Consider the following 9,571-nt stretch of genomic DNA (forward strand, 5'->3'; position numbering starts at 1 on the left):
GCATTGTCCTTGTGATACTCCGTGGTGGGTGGGGAGCTCGGATGATGAACCATATGACACTAACCATGGCTTATGACATACCCCCCCAAAACAACAAAACGTCCACTTGAAATTGACCCTGTTGATACCGACCACAGACCGTCTCTATCGATTGAGTATTGGCCACGTTTTCTTGTTATTGAGACTCCCGACAAGACACCATTAAAGCTGAACCCTTTCGCAGTATCGAAGGGTATTCAAGGTATTGCTGGGGACGTTAAGAACATTAGACGCTTGCGTTCGGGTGCGCTGTTAATTGAATGCGGAAAAAGACAGCAATCAACCAACTTGATGAATATTAAATCTTTTGTGGGCATTCCGGTCACGGTCTCTCCGCATAAAACCTTGAACACAAGTAAAGGTATCGTGAGGGATCGGGATCGATTGTTTGATGATATGTCGGACCTTGATATAGGATCTGAAATGAAGGATCAAGGTGTACTCTACGTCAAGCGCTTTTCAACCCGGAGAAACAACGAAACCATCAAAACCAATACATATCTGTTTACTTTTTCCTCTCCAAATGCACCCAGATCAGTGAAGGCAGGCTACTGTAATATTCAGGTTGATACGTACATCCCCAACCCGCTCAGGTGTTTTAAATGCCAGAAATATGGACATGGTGTATCTACCTGCACATTGTCTGTTGTGTGTGCTCACTGTGGTGAGAAGACACACACAACAGAAGATTGTGACAGTGACTTTAAAAAATGCACCAACTGCTCAGGCGACCATTCTTCTTCTTCGAAACAGTGTCCTATTTGGAAAGAACAATCTGGAGAGAGCAAATGGAAATAAACAGAATAAAGTATACCCAAAACATCTCTTTTTCTGAAGCAAAAAAACTGGTGAAGAGATCTGACCTTACAGAAAGCTATGCTACAGTCGCAAAACCACCATCTGAGTCCAGATCTATAATAACAACATCATCTACAGGCTGCCAAACTACCTTGACTTGGGTGAGTTGCGATTCTCCACAGCTTTTATCCCCTACTATGTCATCACAGACTGAGGAATCACTTCCCACTACTTTAAAGTCTTCTTCTGATAACAGATCATCATTCAGTCAAACTCAAAGTCTCAGTCGACAGCTGATAGTCAGCAAACGGTAAAAAGTAAACCGAAGCCAAAGGCTGATGCTTCAAAACAACAAAGTGGCAGAGCTCCAAAAGGGTCACAGAACAAAATTCAGTTGTTCAATAAATATGGGTCTTTTGAAGACATGGACGTTTCTGAAAACGTCCATTCTAGGGCACATAGCTCGTCGCCCTCCAAAAGAGTCCGGGGTAGATCCCCAATAAATCCCCCCAAAAGATAGTTTATTCCAATAATATTGTACAGTGGACCTGCAGAGGATTGAGGACTAATTTACATGAATTACAGCTATTAGTCCAAGATTTTACACCTTCAGCGATATGTCTCCAAGAGACATATTTAAAACAAACAGATACATTTGACCTTCGTCATTTTAATGCATATCATACTTTTTCAACTCCGGGTGATAGAGCCACTGGCGGGTCATCCATTCTAGTCAGACAAAACGTTATTCAAAGCCCTGTTTCACTTAATACTAATATGCATGCTGTTGCTGTGAGAATTACTTTACATGTAGCGTTTACGCTATGCTCTCTTTATATTTCACCGTCTTTGACGTTTGCTAAAGCTGATCTTCAGGTTCTATATGACCAACTCCCGAAGCCCTGTATTATAATGGGAGATTTAAATGGGCACAACCCACTCTGGGGTAGTGTAAATACAAACACTAAAGGTAAATTGTTGGAGGACTTTTGTTCTGACAATGATTTATGTATTTATAATGATGACTCAAGCACATATTTACACCCTGGTACAGGGACCTATTCTGCTCTTGACTTGTCATTGACAAATTCAGAACTACTAAATGAATTCGAATGGTCAGTCCACGATGACCTCTGTGGAAGTGACCATTTTCCTACTGTATTAAAAGCTGTAACTCCATCTGATGTTCCTCCATCATCAAGACGAAATTTTAAAAAGGCTAACTGGGCTTTATATGAAACACTGTGTGCTGAAAAACTTAAACCTGAACGTTTTATTGACGTTCCCGATGCTATTAAATGTTTTTCTAATGAACTGAATTCCATAGCTGATGAGTGTATACCAAATTCCTCTGTAGTTCCACACATAAGAAAACCATGGTTCAACGATGAGTGCAAACAAGCTAGGAAGGCAAGGAAAAAGGCAGAACATTATTTCCGTCGCCATCCTATGGTGCATAATTTAAATAAATTTAAAATTCTAAATGCTGAAGCGAGGCGTACTTTTAAACAGAACAAACGCCAATCGTGGCAAAATTATGTATCTAAAACAAATTCACGGACACCCATGTCCAAGGTATGGAACATGGTCCAGAAAATTAAAGGTAAAGGTACTAAATCTACTGTCCATCATCTTAAACATCATACTTACTGAGAAATCTGATATCGCAAATAAACTAGGTGAAACCCTTGCTAAACACTCTTCCTCTTCTAACTATTTACCTAAATTCCAGCAGTATCAAAAACAACAAGAAAAGAAAACTATTAATTTCAACTCAGATAATGGGGAAGATTATAATGCAACTTTTTCTATTCATGAACTCCATACTGCTCTTGATCAAGCTCATGACACTGCTACGGGAGCTGATAACATACATTATCAACTCCTGAAGCATTTACCAGAATCCTGCCTGGAAACTCTTCTAAATATTTTTGATGATATTTGGACATCGGGTAACTTTCCTCCTTCATGGCGTGACGCCATAGTAGTACCAATACCTAAACCTGGACGTGATCATACGGATCCATCCAATTATCGTCCGATTTCATTAACTAGCTGTGTTTGCAAGACCATGGAACGCATGATAAATAATCGACTTGTTTGGTACTTGGAAACAAATAACCTTATCACAGATATACAATGTGGTTTCCGTAAAAACAGAAGTACTGTCGATCATTTAGTGCGTTTAGAATCATTTGTGAAAAACGCGCTGATTAATAAACAAGATGCTGTGTCTATCTTTTTTGATCTGGAGAAGGCATATGACACAACCTGGAAATACGGCATTCTGACAGACTTACATGACTTCGGTTTGCGAGGTCGTTTGCCTGAATTCATAGGCAAATTTTTGAATAACAGACAATTTCAAGTCCGCGTGGGTTCTACCCTGTCTGATCATTACAATCAGGATCAGGGTGTTCCACAAGGCAGTATTTTGTCTGTCACTCTTTTTAGCATCAAGATCAACAGTTTATCTAAAGTTTTAAACGATTCAATTGATGGATCGTTATTTGTGGATGATTTAATATTTCTTGTTGTGGTAAAAATATGCATACCATTGAACGGCAGTTGCAGTTGTGTTTAAACAAGATTAATAAATGGTGTTTTGAAAACGGCTTTAAATTTTCTAAATCGAAAACTAACTGCATACATTTTTGTCGAAAATACAAACCACATAAAGACCCTGAACTATCTCTAGATGGGACGGCCATTAAAGTTGTGCATGTGCATTAATAAATGTAATAATACTACATGCACAGGGCTTGGCATGACCAGCCGATTGGTCGAACCGGGCCCATTCGACCTCCCGTCTAGGCGAAGTCAGGGCCAAAGTGGTGTATTGAGCAACAGGAACACGGTTGCAAGCTCCTATTGATCTCAACCACCAGGATCCCCTCCTCCACCGACAAGCCAAGTTCTTGGGTCTTATCTTTGATTCACATTTAACGTTTTTACCACATATTAAGTCACTTAAAACTAAATGCCTGAAAGCACTTGACTTGTTGAAAGTGGTTTCAAATTCTAAATGGGGAGGGGATCAAGCTACCCTTCTCCATCTATATCGATCTCTCGTGCGTTCTAAACTTGACTATGGCTCCATTGTCTATGGTGGAGCCTGCAAAAGCAACTTAAAACTATTAGATTCAGTCCATCATCAAGGTCTAAGACTTTGTCGTGGCTCCTTTAGAACTTCACCTGTTGACAGCCTGTATGTCGAGGCCGATGAACCATCTCTTGAGCAGCGACGTGTAAAATTAGCTTTACAGTATGTAACAAAACTATATTCAAATGAGTCAAACCCGGCATGTAACTGTGTTTTGAATCCTCTGTATGAGGATTTATACAATAAAAAATCTTCTCTTGTTCCGCCTCTTGGATTAAGAATAAAACCACTTATTTCTTCTGCCTTTATTGAGCTGGAAAGTATATCGCCTTCCCATCTTCTTTCTTCTCCTCCTTGGCAATTGGTTAGGCCACAAGTTGACCTAACATTAACATCATTTAAAAAATCAGAAACAAATGACTTACAATATAAACAAGAATATAATCAATTAAAACATAAATATAGCAATTACAAACCCTTATGTACAGATGTCCACAAGGGCACAAGCCACACCGTCCTTGGATCCCGAACAATATCTTCTCGATTACCAGATAATAGTTCTATTTTTACAGCAGAAACTAACGCCACATTAACAGCTCTCATATATATTCAAAGACACCCCAAACGTAAACAATATGTAATCTATTCCGATTCTGTTTCTTGCCTTCACGCTATTAAAAATATTTCTTGCAAACATCCTCTTTTAATAGAAATTATTGAATTGTATAATGCTCTTGCTACTGGTCAATGCGACATCGTCTTCTGTTGGTTACCAAACCATGTAGGCATTTCTGGTAACACACTGGCTGACGTTTCTGCTAAAGCAGCACTCAACACATCTGTGACACCACTTCTTGTTCCTTATAGTGATTACAAAGCCACCATTAGATCTTATATCCGTGATCTGATGCAAAAGACGTGGGACACCCAAGTGGGTATCAATACTTATCCCTTGTGATGGAGGCACCGTGGTGGGTGCTGGGTAACGCTAAGTGCTCTTCTCCCGTGTGGACCCGGGGCAGAATGTGTCCACAGCACCCCATTGCTGGTCGTAAAAGGCGACCAAATTGGGCAACCTGTTTGCCGTGGATTGCGTCCCGTGTCGGTGGAGGACGGGATCCTGGTGGTTGAGGGCAATTGGGCTATTAACTACGTTCCATTTGCCCAACAAACCACTTCGGCACTTACTTCACCTAGACGGGTGGTTGAACTGGCCCGGTTCAACCAATCGGCTGGTCATGCCAAGCCCTGTGCATAGATTCTATATGATTGCACAACCCTTTTACTTGGACTTTTTGAAAATATGGTCTTGGCACCCTTATTCATAGGAAAAATTTCACTTCGTGATACGTTTTTCATAAACTTTGCCTAGAGTCTTATGCCCAGAAGGCGGTGGCTCATGGGCCAATCTGGTGGAATGATTATACTTTTAATTTTTCTGCTGGAGTATATCATCCGGGTATCCTTGGTGCTGCAAGCTGGAGATCCGCTTGTTTATAGCATTGTCCTTGTGATACTCCGTGGTGGGTGGGGAGCTCGGATGATGAAACAATTATAAATTCACTATGGCTTACCAGACTCCCTCGAAAAAGACCAAGCGTCAACTTGATAATGACAATGAAGAGAATGAATCCACTGTAACAGAAAGTTGGCCACGTTTCGTTGTTCTTGACACTGTTGACAAGACTCCACTGAAGTTGAACCCTTTTATTATTTCTAAGGGTATATATGGCATTGCAGGCGACGTTAAGAACATCAAACGCTTGCGTTCGGGATCTCTACTGATAGAATGCAATCGAAAACAGCAGGCCTCCAACCTATTGTCAATGCAAACATTGGCTGGCATTCCTGTCTCAGTCACAGCCCATAGAACCTTGAACACCTGCAAAGGCATCATAAGAGATAGAGACCGTTTGTTAGCTGACATGTCAGAACTGGACATTGCGTCTGAAATGAAAGATCAAGGTGTGACATATGTTAAACGATTTACTACCCGGAAAAACAATGAACTGATATCCACAAACACATATCTTTTTTCACTCTCATCTCCAAGTCTCCCTCAGTCTGTTAAAGTGGGTTATTGTAACATCGCATTTGCAGTATACATCCCAAATCCACTGAGGTGTTTTCGATGCCAAAAATATGGTCATGGAGTTAATACCTGTACACAGCCAGTGACATGTGCTCATTGTAGTGAAACGTCTCATGTAACGGAAGACTGCACTAGCACTGTCAAAAAATGCACAAATTGTTCAGGCACTCATTCATCTTTTTCCAAAGAATGTAAAATATGGCAAAAGCAAATGGAAATAAACAAAGTGAAATTCACTCAAAATGTTAGCTTTGCAGATGCTAGAAAAATTGTGGAATCAACACTATCTAATACGACTTATGCATCGGTCATCAGATTACCTTCTGACACCATGACTAAAAAAGTATCCACTTCATCAAGTGTGACTCAAACAGACCTGACTTGGGTTAAAACTGATAATCCGAAACTTTTCACGCCTGAACAAACTACTCAGACAGAAACAAATGTGAACGCCCGTGTGCCATCAACAGTTCATGGTGAAGAACAGAGATTGTCACAATCTACAGGACATACTCGATCTGAAACAAACTCAAAGTCTACAAATACTGTCAAAACGAGAACAGGTAATGGGAAAAAGACTGACAGACCACCCAAGGGTTCAGAAAATCGTATACAATTATTCAATAAATATGGTTCACTCGAAGACATGGATGTGTCAGAAAACATCCACCACAGGGCACATAGCTTGTCGCCCTCCAGGAAAGTGAGGGGTAGATCCCCAATCAACCCACCTAAAAGATAATGTCTTCCAAACATATAGTACAATGGAACTGTAGAGGATTGAAGACTAATTATAATGAGTTACATCTGTTAGTCCAAGATCTGGCACCATCATCATTTTGTCTGCAGGAAACCCATCTGAAACAGACAGATACATTTAATTTACCTCAGTACGATGCATATAATTATTTCTCACCTTCGGGTGATAGGGCCTCTGGTGGATCTTCAATCCTTGTTAAGCAGAATGTTATCCACAGCCATGTACCACTTACAACTAATCTTCAAGTCGTTGCAGTGAGACTTACACTTCATGTTGTACTTACATTATGCTCACTGTATATTCCGCCTTCTTCAACACTTCACGTAACTGATCTCCAAGCTCTCTATGATCAACTTCCGAAACCATGTATTATAATGGGTGATCTTAATGGTCACAATCCACTCTGGGGTGGTACAAATACTAACACTAAAGGCAAAATACTGGAAGATTTTATCTCAAATAATGACCTGTGCATTTTTAATGATGATTCAAGCACTTATCTACATCCTGCAACGGGCGCCTACTCTTCTCTAGATTTGTCTCTAGCAGACTCTAATCTACTCAATGAATTTGATTGGTCCGTTCACAAGGATCTCTGTGGAAGTGATCATTTTCCAACGATATTATCTGCATCTTCTCCGACTGATTCTTCATCTTATACAAGATAGAATTTTTCCAAGGCCGATTGGTCCTCATTTCAAACTCAATGCACATCTCAACTAAGACCCTAATGTTTCAGTGATATTGCTGATCCTATTCAGGTATTTTCTGACGTTTTAAATGTAATTGCTGATGAGTGCATACCAAGATCCTCTACAACTCCACATGTACGAAAGCCATGGTTTACGACAGACTGTAAAAGTGCTAGAAAAGCAAGGAAAAAGGCAGAGAAATATTTCCGCCATCACCCAACTGTCCATAACTTAAACAGATTTAAAATACTGAATGCAAAGGCGCGTCGTACCTTTAAACAAAGTAAGCGACAATCTTGGAGGAACTATATCTCCAAAATTAATTCACGCACGCCAATGTCCAAAGTATGGATAATGGTTCAAAGAATTAAAGGCAAAGGTTCAAAATCTGCCGTTCACCATCTCAAAGATGGTGATAATCTAATTACTGACAAATGTCAAATTGCAAATAAAATTGGCGAAACTCTTGCCAAAAATTCTTCATCAGCAAATTACGTCCCTGAGTTTCAGAGATACCAGAAACAAAAGGAGAAGATAAAACTTAAATTTGAATCAGATAATGGTAAATCTATAATGAAGTGTTTTCATTACATGAGCTATATACTGCTCTTGAGCAAGCTCATGACACAGCAGCGGGTGATGACAATATTCATTATCAGCTGCTGAAACACTTGCCTGAACCATGTCTGGTTACACTTTTGGATATATTTGACAAAATATGGACATGTGGAAACTTTCCTCCTTCATGGCGTAATGCCATTGTGGTCCCAATACCCAAACCTGGTAAGGATCCTACTGATCCTTCCAATTACAGACCGATATCTTTAACCAGCTGTGTCTGTAAAACCATGGAGCGAATGGTAAATAACAGATTGATTTGGTATCTGGAAGCCAATAACCTCATTACAAATATTCAATGTGGTTTTCGGAAGAATAGAAGTACTATTGATCATCTGGTACGTTTAGAATCCTTCGTTAAAAATGCTATAGTCAATAAACAACATGCTGTGTCGATTTTCTTTGATCTCGAGAAAGCTTATGACACGACATGGAAGCATGGTATTTTGAAGGATTTACATGACTTTGGGTTGAGAGGCCGTTTGCCTCTTTTTATATCACAGTTTTTAAAAGACAGACAATTTCAAGTCCGAGTGGGTTCTACCCTGTCTGACCATTATAATCAGGATCAGGGTGTTCCACAAGGCAGTATTTTGTCTGTCACTTTATTTAGCATTAAGATCAACAGTTTATCCAAGGTTTTAAACGATTCGATTGACGGATCACTCTTTGTGGATGATTTTAATATTTCTTGTCGTGGTAAAAATATGCGTACCATTGAACGGCAACTACAGTTGTGTTTAAATAAAATGAATAAATAGTGTCTTGAAAACGGCTTTAAATTTTCTAAATCAAAAACTAATTGTATACATATATGTAGAAAATATAAGCCGCATAAGGACCCAGAATTATCTTTAAATGGCACCCCTATCAAAGTTGTAAAGGAGGCCAAGTTCCTGGGTTTAATTTTCGACTCTCATTTAACATTCTTACCGCATATTAAATCCCTTAAAGCTAAATGCCTGAAGGCACTAGATTTGTTAAAAGTACGGTCTAAACTTGATTATGGCTCCATCGTATATGGTGGAGCCTGTAAAAGCAACCTGAAACTTCTTGATTCTATCCACCACCAAGGTCTAGGACTTTGTCTTGGGACCTTTAGAACCTCACCTGTTGACAGTCTCTACGTTGAGGCTGACGAACCTTCTCTTACACAACGCCGTATTAAATTATCCTTACAATATATTACTAAATTACACTCGAATCAATCTAACCCTGCATATAACTGTTCCACCTCTTGGGCTCAGAATTAAACCCTTTCTTTCTTCAGCCGGCATTGAGCTGGAAAATATAGCTCCCTCCCGTCTTCTTTCTTCTCGTCCTTGGCAGATGGTTAGGCCACAAGTTGACCTAACATTAACTACCTTTAGAAAATCAGAAACGAATGAATTATAGTATAAACAAGAATATAATCAATTGAAACATAAATATAGCAATTATAAACCCTTATTTACAGATGGGTCCAAGGA

This window comes from Haliotis asinina, chromosome 2, assembly GCF_037392515.1.
Source record: "Haliotis asinina isolate JCU_RB_2024 chromosome 2, JCU_Hal_asi_v2, whole genome shotgun sequence".
NCBI classification, from domain to species: Eukaryota; Metazoa; Mollusca; class Gastropoda; order Lepetellida; family Haliotidae; genus Haliotis; species Haliotis asinina.